The sequence below is a fragment of the Notolepis coatsorum genome (assembly GCF_963971535.1).
Source record: "Notolepis coatsorum genome assembly, chromosome: 8".
Taxonomy (NCBI): domain Eukaryota; kingdom Metazoa; phylum Chordata; class Actinopteri; order Aulopiformes; family Paralepididae; genus Notolepis; species Notolepis coatsorum.
Window position 1 is genome coordinate 69254398 of NC_140172.1, and position 16463 is coordinate 69270860.

At 44.9% G+C, this 16463-nt stretch overlaps 1 protein-coding gene across 1 annotated transcript in view; it reads right to left on the reverse strand.

Annotated features, from left to right (window-relative positions):
* The window catches only part of LOC311232952 (RNA-binding protein Musashi homolog 2-like), a gene marked incomplete at its 3' end in the record, with an annotated part of 999121 nt that overhangs the window by 534206 nt on the left and 448452 nt on the right, over nucleotides 1–16463 (reverse strand).

Here is a 16463-nt window from a genome sequence, read left to right on the forward strand (position 1 = left end):
AAATCTACATGCATTGAGGATGTCATTCTTTATATAGCTCTCAACGTGCACCAAATTGAATTATTCCTACATCGCAAAAAGAAGGAAAAGACTAGGTTTCGAACCCCGGTCGTCTGCGTGAAAGTCAAAAGAAGAACCCGTTACACCACAGTGGAGATAAGTAAAAGATCGACCATACATCAATCAATGGGTAAGAGAGCCGTATCGTTATTCTGTATAACAGTTTAACTAATTATTTTCGCTAGCAAGATCTCATTTGATTATTCAATCCAGCAGGCAAGTTTAAAGAAATATAATCTGATTGATTGAGGAAATGAGGGACTTAAAATTTGCCTATAGATAACGCATTTGACTTGTCGGCGAGGCGATTGAGCCGTACTGCAATATGTTAATAAAGTTTTAAATCAATTAATCAATCAATGCCGCTAGAGAATCAGGATCTCTGCTATCGATACGTGCTGGCTTTTCAACTGGAGCGGCCGCGCGCACTTATCCTGGGTCTCAAGTCTGGTTTGAGTTAACGAGACTGAATCCACCTTCGAGGAACAGGAAAATCCCGGCTTCAAACATCGGGTTAACTGAATCTGGATAATGACATCTTGATCGACTTAGTTGAACCAGGTACGGGGAATAGGGCCGAGCGTCTCTTGTCCATACATGTATGTTCCAATTCGAATGCTACTGTAATGTCCATGTCAAATAAACTTAACTTAACTTAACTTAACATAACTTAACACAACGTATGTCATCTTATACTTTATGATTTATTTGTATTCCGCCTCCCAAGATATACAAAATTAAAGCTAGAAAAAAGAACTGTAGGCTATAAAAATCCATGCATATTCAGAAGCTATTTTGGAGGGGAAAAAGTGGCCTCCTAAACCGTTTTCAAATCCAGCAGGTGCTACACAGAATTAGGCCATGCAGCGTATACGTCTGTCACCCTTGTGGTGGTATCCATGTCCAATAAATACACTGCTCCTTTCCTCTGGTGTACCCATAACACCAGGTCTTAGAAGAGCTTAGAATAACAACACCAAGGCTTGCGGAAGGATTTAGGGAGAGAAGGGAAGTGATTTGTGAGAGGACTGCAGAGGGAGATGAAACATTAGGCTACTGATCTAAATTCCACATGAATGCCTTTCCCTTTAGTGTGCATTATGAAGGCAATGTACCGTATCAAAGTATTTGTTCTGCTGTAAGCTGTGATTTATGTTCCAAACGGGCAAATATTTCTTGTGACTGTACAAGCAATGCTTAAATAACAAAGGGGGGCATTCTGGGACTTCCCACCAGGGGGACTTTTGTATGGTAATGAAACCTCAGCTCCCTATGGAGTCACAGGCATGTTGGTGTGGTATCACAAGGCTGTGGGTGAATGTGAGTAAGGATTTACTTAGACAAAGGTAGACGCAGTTGATAAGGTTTATTAAAGGTCCCCTATTTTATAAATGGCCTTTTCCAGTGGTTTGCGTTGTTTTCTAGCAATGTGGGTTTGTACCAACACTGACTAGATGTGGACTTTTGGAGAACATTTCAAGTTTCAAGTTTCAAGTTTCTTTATTAGTTGTCATACAGAAATACAGAATACTTTTATATGAAATGCTTCTTTCTGTTATGCTCCTGAGAGTGTGCTAGATAAAAATAGATAAGTATAAAATAGGTATAAAATAAGTATAAAATAGAAAGTCAAGTACGTAAACAAGTGTAAACAAAACAAAAGTGTTCAATATACATATATACAATATACAATGCAGAGTAGAGAAAAAGTAACTGAGTTACAATACAATATACAGTACAATGCAGAAATGGGATGAGGTACAACTTAGGGTAAGGTGCAATGAGGTATGAGTTGTAGTGCAAATCTCTTTACCAATAAATATAAAGAGTGTTAAAGTGTCTAAAGTGGGTAAAGTGGGTGCTACAGTGAGTTGTTTATTTAAAGTGAGTGTGTACGTGTGGATGTGTGTGCTGTGAGTGTATTTGATGGTTTGTTACATAGTGTTATTGTCATTGAGCATCCTGATGGCCTGGAGATAGCAGCTCCTTTTCTGTTGTCAGATATTGGTAATTATCACACAGGGGTGACAGCGGGTCATGAGATAGAGCAGTCGTCTGGTAATCTGAAGGTTCCAGGTTTGACTCTGGCACCTCCCGGCAGCGTGTTGCAGTGTCCCGATGAGCAGGTCGGCACCACGCATGTTCGCCTCCGCCGTCGGTGTGTGAATGTGTGAGTGAATGAGAGGCACAAGTTGTGAAGCGCTTTGGATAAAGTCCCATTTACACCTAATCACTCCAGCTGTGTGTACTGTAGGCCATTCCATTCTTCTAATATGCCCATGTCCCCAGTGGTTGGTCAAACATGTGATTGTCCAATCCATACAACTCACAATTCTCCCCCAAAAGAAGTTTAATGTGAAAAGTTGAAGAGAGGAAACTTTTATCTTCTGACAATTACTTTGCAGGGTACTATGGGTTCTTACCAGGGGCGGATTTAGGATTGTAGGAGATCCGGGGCTTAGCCCAGATGGGCCCCCCTTCTTTTTTTTTTTTTTTTTTTTTTTTTTTTTAATTTTCTTTTGGCAGGCAAGGGGTGGTTTGGAGGGGCTCAGGCATGACCCCCTCCACGACAGATTTTTTTTTAATTTAATGAACCTGTACGTGCAATTTCCTGCAATATAGAGCCTTCAATCTTGACCAATAAAGCTGCTCTTTTCACTATAAAACTCAGTTAACCATAACGTAGTTATGGTTAGATTTATATATTGGGGGGGGATATATCATATTTTCCATATAATCAAAAAGTGGTGGAGCAAGATTATACCTTTGCTCCCCCAAGTTCAATAGTGGGAGAGCAGAGATGCTCCGAATGCTCTTATGGCCAGGCGTCTATGATTCACTGATACAAAGTAAAATAGTGCATTGCAATAAAATAGTTATCATCGTATTTAATCGGGAGGCCGGTAAGGAGTGCATTACAGTAGTCGAGTTGGCTTGAGATAAAGGCATGGATCTGGTTTTCAGCGTCCTTTTGATTTATAAATGGCCGTACTTTAGCTATGTTTCTAAGGTGGAAGAATTAAGTTTTTGTCAACTTGTTGATTGTGATTTAAAGCTTAGGTCTGAGTCTACCATAACACCAAGACTTAACTCACTCAAATACAGTTAGCAGCTGGATAGACCACAGATGGAAATTAGCTTCTGCTAAATCTGGTGCAAACATATTTTCACGTAACAATGATGAATTGTAAAAAAAAAAAAAAAAAAAAAAAAAAAAAATTTAAATAGATTCGGGGCTTTTCAGAATACATCCGGGGCTTGAGCCCAGGTAGCCACCCCCTAGCTCCGCCCCTGATTCTTACCCACCGCTACAAACAACAGATTCCTTCTATCACACAAATACCATATGCATTAATTCTGTCTTGTTTGTCTCTTTTCATGCCCTTCTCAGTCTGTGCGGCTCAGGTGGGGGAAAGATCTTTGTCTGAATGGATTTTCTATTGGATCTACTTCTGGCTGTGTCCTGTGAAAGTTTGACTAATGTATATTTGATCCATTAATAAACTCAATTACAAATTGATGCTACATTATATAATGCATATTCACCTTAACACATTGGCGACCACGGTTTGCAGTGTAATATGGTTCTGGACGACCAGGGTTTGTCAACAAACCGATGTACTTTCTAACAGCTATATATATACTTTATAGTATTGCTATCTGTCCATTATCATTGTCACTTACTTGAGTGCATAAACCGTGCCTTCATAATGGCTTAAAGAAAATAAAAATCCATCGGTTGGTTGTCATTTTATAGCGTCGTGAATATAAGCTTTATCGCAGTTTTCGTCTCGTCTTTTTTCTGGGAAGCTAGATATGAGGCTAAAGGCTAGTCACGTTATATCAAACACCATTTCTGTTGTATATATACGAATGAAATAAAACAAACTGCTTAGCATCCGGACTATTACAGAGCATCTATGGATGAAATGGGGGCGGCGGGGGACGCCGATCAGTATTATTGATTAGCAATACAGTGTGCGTTCAAGTAGCCATATTCACTGATCGATCGCTTGCGTGTTACAACAATGTCCAATCCGTCTGTAATTTGGGTGAATAGTATCCTACCGTCAGCCCATGTGATCGCCGGCAGCATTTTGTCATTATTCATCGGCATCTGGTAGATCGATATGTCCATTGGCTGATCATAAATCCCATTATTCCAGGCTGAAATCTGCGTTCCATAACGTGATCAAAGATGGAGGATGTTCGGCTGGGATCCAGGCTCATATGAAACGCCCCAGACAGTAAAAACATTTATTTTCCCATTCGGCCTCAATGATACTGCAGTGGAGTGATGGCGCCCCTAAGAGGATCTGGCCGGTATTGCATGTCGCCGATTTAAATCTGGCGGGTAAATCTGCAGATTTACACCAGTGCTGTCAAATGAGGAATGTAACCGCTTTCTTACATTTTTTGTCACCAAGGTTGCAAATATAATGGCAAACATCACTCATTCGCAATTTCTCACCTGTCTCTCTGGATGATCTCACCATTTTAGTCACCTCCATGAAGACCTCCTCGAGCCCCCTAGACATCCTTCTTACATCCATGTTCAATCCATAACAATTTCAGACCCATCTCAAAGCTGCCTTTTGCATCAAAGGTGTTAGAAAAGGTTGTAGCCAACCAGCTCACCACCCACATGTCACAAAATAACATCTCTGACAAATTCCAATCTGGCTTCCACAAACTCCACTCCACTGAATCTGCCCTTCTCAGATTAGCAAACGATCTCCTGATGTCTGCTGACTCTGGTGAATGCTCTGTTCTGGTCCTGTTAGACCTGAGCGCAGTGTTTGATACGGTCAACCACAGCATCCTTTTGGACAGGCTCAGGGAGTGGGTGGGAATCTCTGAGAGCGCTCTAAGCTGGTTTGCCTCTTACTTAAGTGAGAGAACATTCTCGGTGGCTGTGGGTCCTTTTAAATCTGACCCCACCCCCCTCTCATGTGGGGTACCATAGGGATCGGTGCTAGGACCACTCCTTTTTGCCATTTACATGCTTCCTCTAGGCCTCATCAATAAATTCACCGGCATTAAATACCACTGCTACGCAGACGACATACAACTACTCTGCTCTTTTAAACCCGACAATTTGGAGAAACTCAGCCTTCTCCAGGAGTGCCTGCTCTGCATTGAGAGCTGGATGGGGAGTAACTTCCTCCAGTTAAATGCAAAAAAAACTGAGGTGCTGATCGTAGCAGCTGAAAAGACGGCAGCTAGAGTGGCCACTCACTTGGGGTCCCTTAAAGACAACATACGTCCCCACCTGAGAAACCTGGGTGTTGTCTTCGACCAGGCCATGAACCTAGACAAACATGTCAAAACACTCACATGCACCTGCTTCTTTCACCTCAGAAACATTGCAAAACTACGCACCATCATATCTCACTCTGAACTAGAACTGTCCGTGCATGCTTTTATTTCCTCTAGGCTTGACTACTGTAACTCACTTTTCACCTGTCTCACCAAATCATCCACAGACAAACTACAAATGGTCCAAAATGCTGCAGCCAGGCTACTCACAAGATAAAAAAAAATCATGTCACATCACTCCCATTCTGGTATCCCTGCACTGGCTCCCGGTACACTATAGAATTCACTTCAAAGTCCTCACTTTCACTTTCAGAGCACTCCACGATCAGGCCCCTATCTACATCACTGAACTCATCCATCCCTACACCAACACCCGCTCACTCAGATCTGCCGATCTGCACCTCCTGGTGGTCCCCAGGTCCAGGCTGAAAACAAGGGGTGATCGAGCCTTCGAGGTGACGGCACCAAGGCTCTGGAACGCTCTCCCCCTGGACCTGCGAACTGCCCCCTCTGAAAACTCTTTTAAAAAACAACTAAAAACACATTTGTTCAGACAGGCCTTTGGTCATACATAGGCACTTTTTCTTGTCCTCACTGTTCCTATAGTTTTGTTTTTTAATTAGTGACTCATGATTTTATCCAAATTATTTTATTCTACTTTTTTATCTGGTTTCACTGTTTTTTAACACTTTAGTTGCCAAAGGACAAGTTTAGGCGTCCTCCCCCGCCATGCTCAAGTTGCCGAAGACGCCGTAACTCGTCTTTGTTCTGTTTACATCTTTTTTCGATTTTCCCAGTCTGAACTTCACCACGGAGCTTTTGGCAGAGAGTTTGAACAGGAAACTGCATTTCCTCTCAAATTACACTAGGTGGCAGTGTCCCCCTATTTTCTAACACTGTATCACAAGATAATGAATATTGCACCCCACAATGAATCTGGCATTTGATTGGCCAGCATATCGATGAGGTTTTGTAGGGGAGAGAGAGAGAGAGAGATAGATAGAGCGATAGAGAGAGAGAGATTGAGAGAGAGATATTTGAATTGAGATCAGCCTATAGTCTATATTTATAGTTTTATACAGTATAGTGGTAGTATCAGAATAATTGTAAGGTTTCAGCTGTGCTTTAGAAGTACTTAGTCGTGCTAAGTAGTAGTACTATTGTGAGGGATTAGTGTGTAGTCTAGGTAGTATATTTCAGTAGTAGTAATAGTAGTTTGATCTGTTAGTAGTTCCATTTAGATCAGTATGAGGAGACGTAGTGTAGGTAAGAGAGGCGACAGACCGACAGCGGATCGGTTTGTTCAAACGAAGCTGGCGTTTGGACCCGTTGCAGCAGCAGTAGCACCAACGACCGGACCTTTGGTAGCTCCGATCGGAGAGAGCCGTGAGGCCGTGTCTCGCCCCGGGACCGGGAGCGGCTCTCCCCGTCGCAGTTCGAGGAAGAGGAAGGTGGCTGCTGTGCTGATATCTTCTTCAGCCGAGTCCTCGGACAGCGATTCAACGGCCCATGAATCTGATGGGAGCGCCGATTGGGAACCACCAGGTAAGGATTGTGTGTGTGTGAAACGTGTATATTTGATGATGATTTACCTAACGCTAATTGATTCATTGTATACTGTGAATATGTAACGTTAGTTCGCCAACCAACGCTGGTATGCATTTATTATAGCTCCGGAGTCATCTGACGAGGATATCGATCTGGGTCGGAGGTATTATGGTTCTGATTCATCTCACGAGTCCGACGGGGGACGCGGTGGTGGTCGAGGGGATAAGGGTAAGTCCCTTGAGCATGCATGTTCAAATCGATAGTTGCATGCTATAGAGGCAGAGGCATCACCATGTGCTATATATTTGATTGTGTGTGTGTGCTGTAATCAATGGAATTGTGCTACATGCTATGCTACACAATCCATGCATATATAGGCCACCATGTGCTGCAAAGTTCAAAGCTGTTGGATAGGGGTCATGCCCTTTGATCTTTGTGTGTGTGTGTGTGTGTGTGTGCTGTAATCAATGGAATTGTGCTACATGCTATGCTACACAATCCATGCATATATAGGCCACCATGTGCTGCAAAGTTCAAAGCTGTTGGATAGGGGTCATGCCCTTTGATCTTTGTGTGTGTGTGTGTGTGTGTGTGTGTGTGTGTGCTGTAATCAATGGAATTGTGCTACATGCTATGCTACACAATCCATGCATATATAGGCCACCATGTGCTACAAAGTTCAAAGCTGTTGGATAGGGGTCATGCTCTTTGATCTTTGTGTGTGTGTGTGTGTGTGCTGTAATCAATGGAATTGTGCTACATGCTATGCTACACAATCCATGCATATATAGGCCACCATGTGCTGCAAAGTTCAAAGCTGTTGGATAGGGGTCATGCCCTTTGATCTTTGTGTGTGTGTGTGTGTGTGTGTGTGTGTGCTGTAATCAATGGAATTGTGCTACATGCTATGCTACACAATCCATGCATATATAGGCCACCATGTGCTGCAAAGTTCAAAGCTGTTGGATAGGGGTCATGCCCTTTGATCTTTGTGTGTGTGTGTGTGTGTGTGCTGTAATCAATGGAATTGTGCTACATGCTATGCTACACATCCATGCATATATAGGCCACCATGTGCTGCAAAGTTCAAAGCTGTTGGATAGGGGTCATGCCCTTTGATCGTTGTGTGTGTGTGTGTGTGTGTGTGTGTGTGTGTGTGTGCTGTAATCAATGGAATTGTGCTACATGCTATGCTACACAATCCATGCATATATAGGCCACCATGTGCTGCAAAGTTCAAAGCTGTTGGATAGGGGTCATGCCCTTTGATCTTTGTGTGTGTGTGTGTGTGTGTGCTGTAATCAATGGAATTGTGCTACATGCTATGATACACAATCCATGCATATATAGGCCACCATGTGCTGCACACACACACACACACACACACACATGTACATGTACATGCTTTGATGTACAATGGCCGCTGATTTATTTTGTGTTCATACAGGATCCGACACAGAGTCCGGCGCTGGTACACCAACATGCTTGGGTATGTACTAACTACATTCATGTATGTAAATGTATTACTATTGTGTTTTATGAGACTTACTTACTGAATGAATTTAATCCAATTCAGATTCTGGCGCAGACTCCGCAGAGAGTGACGCAGAGACTGGCAACGACATAGGATCACATTCTACTCCTGCAGGTAATTGTACATAAAATATAACACAAAATGCTATATATATATGTAAATAAAATGACAATACGTTGCCCTAGTGTAATGTATTACATCATGTGATTCTAGAACTGGATGCTAGTCTGGACATGCCGGAAACCGTTGCGGGGCGGAAACGCACATCTAAGAGCGGTAAGTTGGCCTCACTCTGCACACCACTTCCAGCTCTGACCTCTGACCCCCACACCACGTCCAGCTCTGACATCTGAACCCCACACACACTCACTCATTCACTCACACACAGTTTGTAACTACGTGGCATATGAATGTTTGTCTACAGTAGGGGTGTTATAGTATATTTGTATAATTGACAGGTCGTGGCGTGCGACGCGGAGGAGCGAAGAGCAGGGCTGCGATCCGTCAGGAAGAGGAGAATGCCTGGTCTCGTGAGGGCTGGGTGCCTCACAGGATCCCCTTCACAGCCCAACCGGGGTTGCTCCAGGACGCCGTGGCACTGAAATCGTACCGGCCTGCAAAATGGCTAGATCTGTTCCTGACAGATGCTTTTCTCAATTCCATTATTGCCCAGACCAACCTCTATGCTGATCAGTCCATTGCCCGGCTGGACCCCACGCTAACCAGTAGCAGGGCACTGCTTTGGAAGGCCCTCACATTGAAGGAGCTGAAGAAGTTCCTTGGACTCAATTTCCTGAGCAGTGTCCTTCGGAAGCCTCGCGTGGACCAGATGTGGACCACTGACGATATGATGTACACACCGTACTACTCGGAGACCATGCCACGCAACCGGTATCAATTGATCTGGCGATTCCTCCACTTTGCGGACAATACATCCCTGGAAGTTAGAGACAAATTGTGTAAGGTACGCCCTGTAGTCGACCATGTCAACGCGAGGTGCAAGGAACTGTACCAGCCCGAACGTGAGCTCGCCATTGACGAGGGGGTGATGGCATGGCGAGGCCGCCTGACCTTCCGGGTCTACAACCCCAACAAGCCAACCCGGTATGGCATCAAGTCGTACTTCCTGTGCGAATCACGCACAGGATATTGCTTTGCATTTAAGCCATATTGCCGGGAAGGCTCGCTCCTGGGGGACACGGTCGTCGGTCTGCTTGGACGTTTGTCTGGGGCCGGATATACGTTGTACATGGATAACTTCTACAACAGTGTACGCATGTCCGCCAGGCTCCGACAGTTGAGGACCGACGTCTGTGGTACCCTCAGGAAGCACCGGGGGGAGCCAGCCATCATCAAGAACGTGACCAAACGTGACATCGGTGTGGGGGAGCGCATTGCGGTCAACAACAAGGAGGTCCTGATCGTGGCATGGCGCGATAAGAGGATCGTGAAGACCATCAGCAGCTACCATGAGGACACCATGGAAATGGCGAAGGTGTGGAAGAAGCAGAAGAAGGGCAAAGCGCTGAGGGTGGAGATGCTCAAGCCGTCATCAATCTTGTCGTACAATAAATTCATGAACGGCGTCGATCAGCTGGATCAAAACCTCTCGTACTATCCGGTACACGTAAGACTGGAAAGTGGACCAAAAAGTTTGTGATGTATCTGATCCAAATATGTGTGTTCAACGCTTTTGTCTTGTACAAAAGCAAGCACCCACAAGGGCATTACTACAACCTCTTCCGGTTCACCAGGGCTGTGGCGCGGACCTACACAGGGGGTCAGGAGAAGAAGATTCCTGGGGTGACAGCGGAGATGGAGGCGGAGGCAGGGGGTGGGGGTGAGGAGGAGGCAGGGGGTGGGGATGAGGAGGAGGCAGGGGCTGAGCAGGTGGGGCGTGACGGGCAGCACGACCCTAGGGCCCCACTGGGGGACCCGCAGAGCAGATTAGTGGGTGGCTTTGTGAAGCATGTAATGGTTGCATACAAAGCCACCCCCAAGCAAAAGTTACCGTGTAGGAAATGTCGGGTCTGCAGTAGGCGTGGCATCAGGAGTGAGACCAGATATTTTTGCACATCGTGCAAAGTCCCCCTGCATCGTGACAAATGCTTCGCTCTGTACCACACAAAGAGGGATTTCTCTAAATAGTTTCTTTATTAGTTGTCATACAGAAGTACAGCCTACTTCTAAATAATCCGGCACACAGAAGTACAGATTACTTCTAAATAATCCATCATTGTGTGATACAGACAGAACCATGTGTACCGGTACATAGTATAGCTAGCTGAGAGTAGTATAGTATAGTATAGTATAGTATAGTATAGTATAGTATAGTATAGTATAGTATAGTATAGTATAGTATAGTATAGTATATAGTATAGTATAGTATAGTATAGTGTATGGGTAGTTGCACTGTTTTCTGTACAAGACAAATGCGTTGAACACATGTATTTGGGCCACGGTTGTCGATATTGCATAGGCATGTTTGGACCACTTGCAGATGAGACGTTATGTTAGCGATCTAGCTGTGTCGACTCCATTCATCATTTGCATTGTGTGTATATGGTTTATTTTTTTATTTATCTTTTTCCCCCCTCATTTTTACCGTTTGCACAGAACCAATGGTTGCTGACAGTCACCCAGTTTATAAAAGTATATACTGTAGGTAACATACCACACTTTTCTAATGCAGTCCATTGGCCTCTTATTTATATACTTTGGAAGCATGTATTGGATATTTTTTGGTCCACAGATCATCTGGCGATTCATCCATTTATCAATGGACAATGCAGTCATCGATGCGAGAGACCAAGTAAGATATGCCCTGTAGTTGATCATGTGACGTGCCTGTACTGTGAATGTTACCAGCAAACTTCTAAATGCACTGAAACAATGGTTGGTTATCCTCCAGTGTTCACTTTTCATAAGGTATTGTCTTGGTACATTACCATAATCCTATACTGTGAATGTTACCAGCAAACTTCTAAATGCACTGAAACAATGGTTGATTATCCTCCAGTGGTCACTTTTTATAAGGTATTGTCTTGGTAAATTACCATAATCCTATACTGTGAATGTTACCAGCAAACTCCTAAATGCACTTGTGACGACCCCCACTCTACCTGCTAAATGGAGAGTCTGACTCACCAGGAAGCATGGTGGAGTGGGTGGCTCGTTAACTGTATGAGACTCACCTGTGCAGAGCAGAGCTGCCTGCACCTCAATATATGTGTCTCATTCTAATTCCCTCTCTGTCTGATTTCTCCACTCCCAGGCACAGGTTGTACCAACACCCAAGCTGCATCCTTTAACATATTGTAACACGGATACTTACACCAAACACACACCACAGCATATCTACTCACTCATCCACACACTGCACTCACCACTGATTCTAATACAAAACATTCCAGTGTTCATGTGCTTATGTTTTTGTGTGGTTAGATAGGGTTAAATAAATCATTCTTTGTTAAATTGTTATCACGTGTGGACTCCCTATTTGTCATAAATTACCTGTTTGTGACAAATTGGGGGCTTGTCCGTTTGTAGGGCCTTTTTGTAGGAGTTGGTGCATTTGTTTGTATTTGGCCTAGTGTGGTTGAATTTTGGTTGGATTCATGCTAGCATTTGGTATTTGTAGTTTGATTAGCATTTGGTATTGTGTATTTGGCTGGCATTTGTATTTAGGTTCCTATGGGGACGATTTGTTTGGGCTCTGTCTGAGTACAGGAGGGCTATTTTGGAAAGTGATTAGGCTGCTTAATTGGGCTAGTGTCTAGCACTAGTTAGACTAGAGTTAGCACGTGATTTGTTCTTGGGGGTGTTGGTTGTGTGGGATTTGGGAGAGAGTAGCAGTTTGTTTGTGCAGATTTCTTGTAGTAGAGATTTGTTATTTTGTTTTATTGTTTTGTTTTGGTTACAGTTTGTTTGGTTGTTATTGCTTGTGTTGTGGCTATGGGGTTTGATGCCTTAAATAATACAGTCTGTGTGTTTTGGGAACCAAAAATCCCCAGGTAGGCGAAGAGGGCAGGTTTCCAATAGGGGGACTTGTCTTGGTATTTTCTTTTTTAGGCGGCTGCAAAAACGTAGGCAGAGACAGGCACTGGCATAGGCGCTTTTGTCCTCTCTGGAGCACGTCTCTGGCTCAGAGGAGTGGCTGTATAACAGGTACTTTTTCTGCCCAGAGAGTTCTAGTGCATAGATACCCCCTACAAGTAGTGGCACGAAGATTGAGGTTTTGAGGTAGTTAGTTAGTTAGTTAGGACCTGTAGTTAGTCAGGGTGGGGAGGTTCATTGGATCAGACTGTCTTATTATTGGTGTTCACGCTTCATGGTCCCGACATAAGTTTGGTTTGTTTGTAGCCACTGGTACATTATGGCCTCTGTTGTGGAGGAATTTGAGCAGTCACCATCAGTGGAACTGATTGATCAGTGTACTAAGGAGCAGTTGTTAGCGATTGCTGAGAAGTATGAGATTGAGATTCCTGTTAGACTGTCAAAAGTGGCGGTCAAAGCCAGTTTGAAGGCAGAGTTGGTGGAGAAAGGTGTTCTCAAGCCAGCTGGGGTACCGCCTCTTAGTTTTGAGCAGCAGAAGGAACTTCTGTTACTGCAGCAGCGTCAAGAGTTGGCTTTGGAGGAACTTAAGCAAAGGACTGAGCTTGCCAAGGTAGAGGTGCAGAATAGAAAGCTAGATTTGGTCGGAGCGGGAAAGTGGCTCAGTTCTGATGTTACTGATGGTACTGGGGATCCGTCTCAGGGGGGTCAATTTGATGTTTTACGTGAACTGCGTTTGCTTCCTCCGTTTAATGAAAAGGACCCCGATGTTTTTTTTTCATTGTTTGAGCGTTTGGCAGATGCAAGGCACTGGAGTAGTGAGGATAGTTGTATGATGTTACAGTGTGTTCTCACTGGTAGAGCCCAGGAAGCGTACTCTGCATTGAGTCCCACGGACTGTAAGGTTTATGTGCGGGTGAAATCGGCAGTGCTTAAGGTGTACGAACTTGTACCTGAGGCGTACAGACAGCGGTTCCGTACGTGGAAGAAGAGGGACAAACAGTCTCATCTTGAATTTTCACAGGATTTAAGTACCCAGTTTACCCGTTGGTGTGTAGCGTCTGGTGTCGATACCTTTGAACAACTCTCTGGTCTGCTGGTATTAGAACAGTTTAAAAACTCTGTTCCTGTAAATGTGGCAACTTACATTACACAGCAGGGTGCGGTGACGCCGGGGGAGGCTGCAGCATTGGCAGATGAGTATGTGTTGATTCACAAGGGTAACTTCGGTGGTTTAGCTATAGAAAAGGCTCATAGCAGAGAGACTTTTTCTCCTCGTCCAAAGTTTGGATCGGAGAGGAGGGGTGATTGTGACACACGGTATAGACAGCCACCTGCATCTGACACACGGTATAGACAGCCACCTGAGTCTGACACACAGTATAGACAGCCACCGGCGTCTGTCAAAACATGTAACTACTGTAAACGTTCTGGACATTGGAAGGATGAGTGCCCACTTCTTGGCTCGAGGGGTGGGTTTAAGGCACAAGTAAAACCTGCTCTGCTGGCCAATTCCCTCACCCATGGGATGGTGTCACCATCGGTACCGTCTGCTAAGACCATAGGACAGACATGCCTGGAAGAGTATGGTGCGTTTCTTTCTGATGGTTTTGTGTCTTTACAGGGCAGTGACGTTAGGGTGCCGGTCAAGATACTGCGGGACACTGGCTCAATCGATTCGTTCGTGCGTGAGTCGGTGTTGCCTTTTTCAATTGATTCTGACACAGGGGATGTTATCTTGATTCGATGGATGGGGATGTCTGTGTTCCCTGTTCCTGTGCATAACATTTCTCTTGTTTCAGGTTTGGGGAATGGTGATGTGCAGATAGGTGTGCGTGCTGAGTTGCCTGTTGATGGAGTGGACATCATTTTGGGTAACAATCTGACCGGGGTACGAGTGTGGGCCGATGGGCCTCTCCCTAATGTAGTCACCCAAAAGTCACCTAGTCCAACTTTGTTAGACACTTCATCTGATGTCATTGTGTATCCAGCCTGTGCCGTTACACGTGCCATGACAGCGGCGGGTGACACACCGGGTGTTACCCAGGCGACAGGTGTTGAATCGGTTCATGTGGGTTTGATTCTGCCTGAGCAACTCCAGTCCATGTCGAAGGCTGATTTGGTTGCGGAACAGGTGAATGATCCAGCTTTACGAGAGCTGTTTGAGAAAGCTGTGCCGTTTGAAGACATAGGTAGCTCGGCGCAGGGATACTGTCTTCATGACGGTTTATTGTTTCGGAAGTGGATACCGCATGGGGATGCTTTTGTGGGTGACCCCATTTTTCAGTTTGTGGTACCATGCAAATTTCATCCATTGGTGTTGCAGACCTGTCATGACAATGTGGCAGGGCATCAGGGAGTGAGGAAAACGTATGACCGTGCGCTGAGACACTGTTTTTGGCCCCGTTTAAAACATGATATATCCGCATATATCAAAACGTGTCACACGTGTCAGTTAACTGGGAAACCGAGTCAGACCATCACACCGGCCCCGCTCTCTCCTATTCCTGCTGTTGATCAGCCATTTGAACATTTGATTATTGACTGTGTTGGGCCATTACCGCGTTCCAAACAGGGACATTTGTATTTGCTTACGGTAATGTGTCAGGTGACCAGATACCCGGCAGCATTTCCGCTTAGGTCAATAACGACAAAGTCTGTTGTTAAGGCGCTCAAACAGTTCATTTCTGTGTTCGGGGTACCCAGGATCATTCAGAGTGATCAGGGTTCCAATTTCACCTCACACATGTTTGCGGCAGTTCTCCGGCAACTGCACATCAAGCACAACAAGGCGTCAGCGTATCATGCCCAGTCTCAGGGAGCGTTAGAGCGTTTTCATCAAACGTTGAAGTCGTTGCTGCGCTCCTATTGTGTGGAGTTAGGGGGTGACTGGGAGGAGGGGCTGCCCTGGCTTCTATTGGCCTCCAGGGAGGTAGTCCAGGAGAGCACGGGGTTTAGCCCTAATGACCTGGTTTTTGGTCACAAAGTCCGTGGTCCCATGGCTGTGTTGAAAGACAGCTGGGACATGACAGAACCCCCTCGGAAATTGGTTGATTATGTCAATGGTTGCAGACGCAGGTTGTTTTTGTCTGTTGAGTGTGCGAAGGAGAAGTTGGGGAGGTCTCAGGGTAAAATGAAATCCCTTTATGATCGTCGCACTGAGCTTAGGCAGTTTAAGGCTGGCGATCAAGTTTTGCTTTTACAGCCGGTAGTAACGTCTCCCTTTCAGGCAAAGTTCACGGGCCCTTACACTGTTGTGCGGCGGGTGTCTGACCTGAATTATGTTATTGCCAAAGGCAGGAGGGCAAATAGGGTGTCATGTGAACCTTTTAAAACCCTACTACTCTGGCCATGCTGAAGGGGGGGTGAATAATGGGGAGACTGAGAAGGTTTCTCTTTGTACCACTACAGTGGACAGGTCCACTTCTCCAGTAGCCGGCCCTGAGGAAGGAGTAAACCCGGATGTGGCGTTGCAGGGGCGGTTGAAAAATTCAGAGTCATTGGGGAGGTTGGATGTGATTTTGGCAGATTTGGATGACTCGAAGCGTGTTGAGTTAATAGCTCTGATTAACCGTTATCCTGCTTTATTTTCAGATGTACCCTCACGCACACATCTAATTGAACATGATGTGGATGTGGGAGAGGCAGCCCCAATAAAGCAGCGCTTCTATCGTGTCTCACCCGAGAAACGCAAGCATTTGGACAATGAGGTTCAGTATATGTTGGACAACCAAATTGCCGAATCATGTTCGTCAAGTTGGGCGTCGCCTTGCCTGTTGGTCGGTAAACCCGACGGAAGCTATAGACCATGTACTGACTTTCGTAAAGTGAACAACATTACCAAACCAGATGTGTTTCCTCTTCCCCGCATGGAAGACTGTGTAGATCAGGTGGGATCGGCTACTTACGTGAGTAAGTTTGACCTTTTAAAAGGTTATTGGCAAGTCCC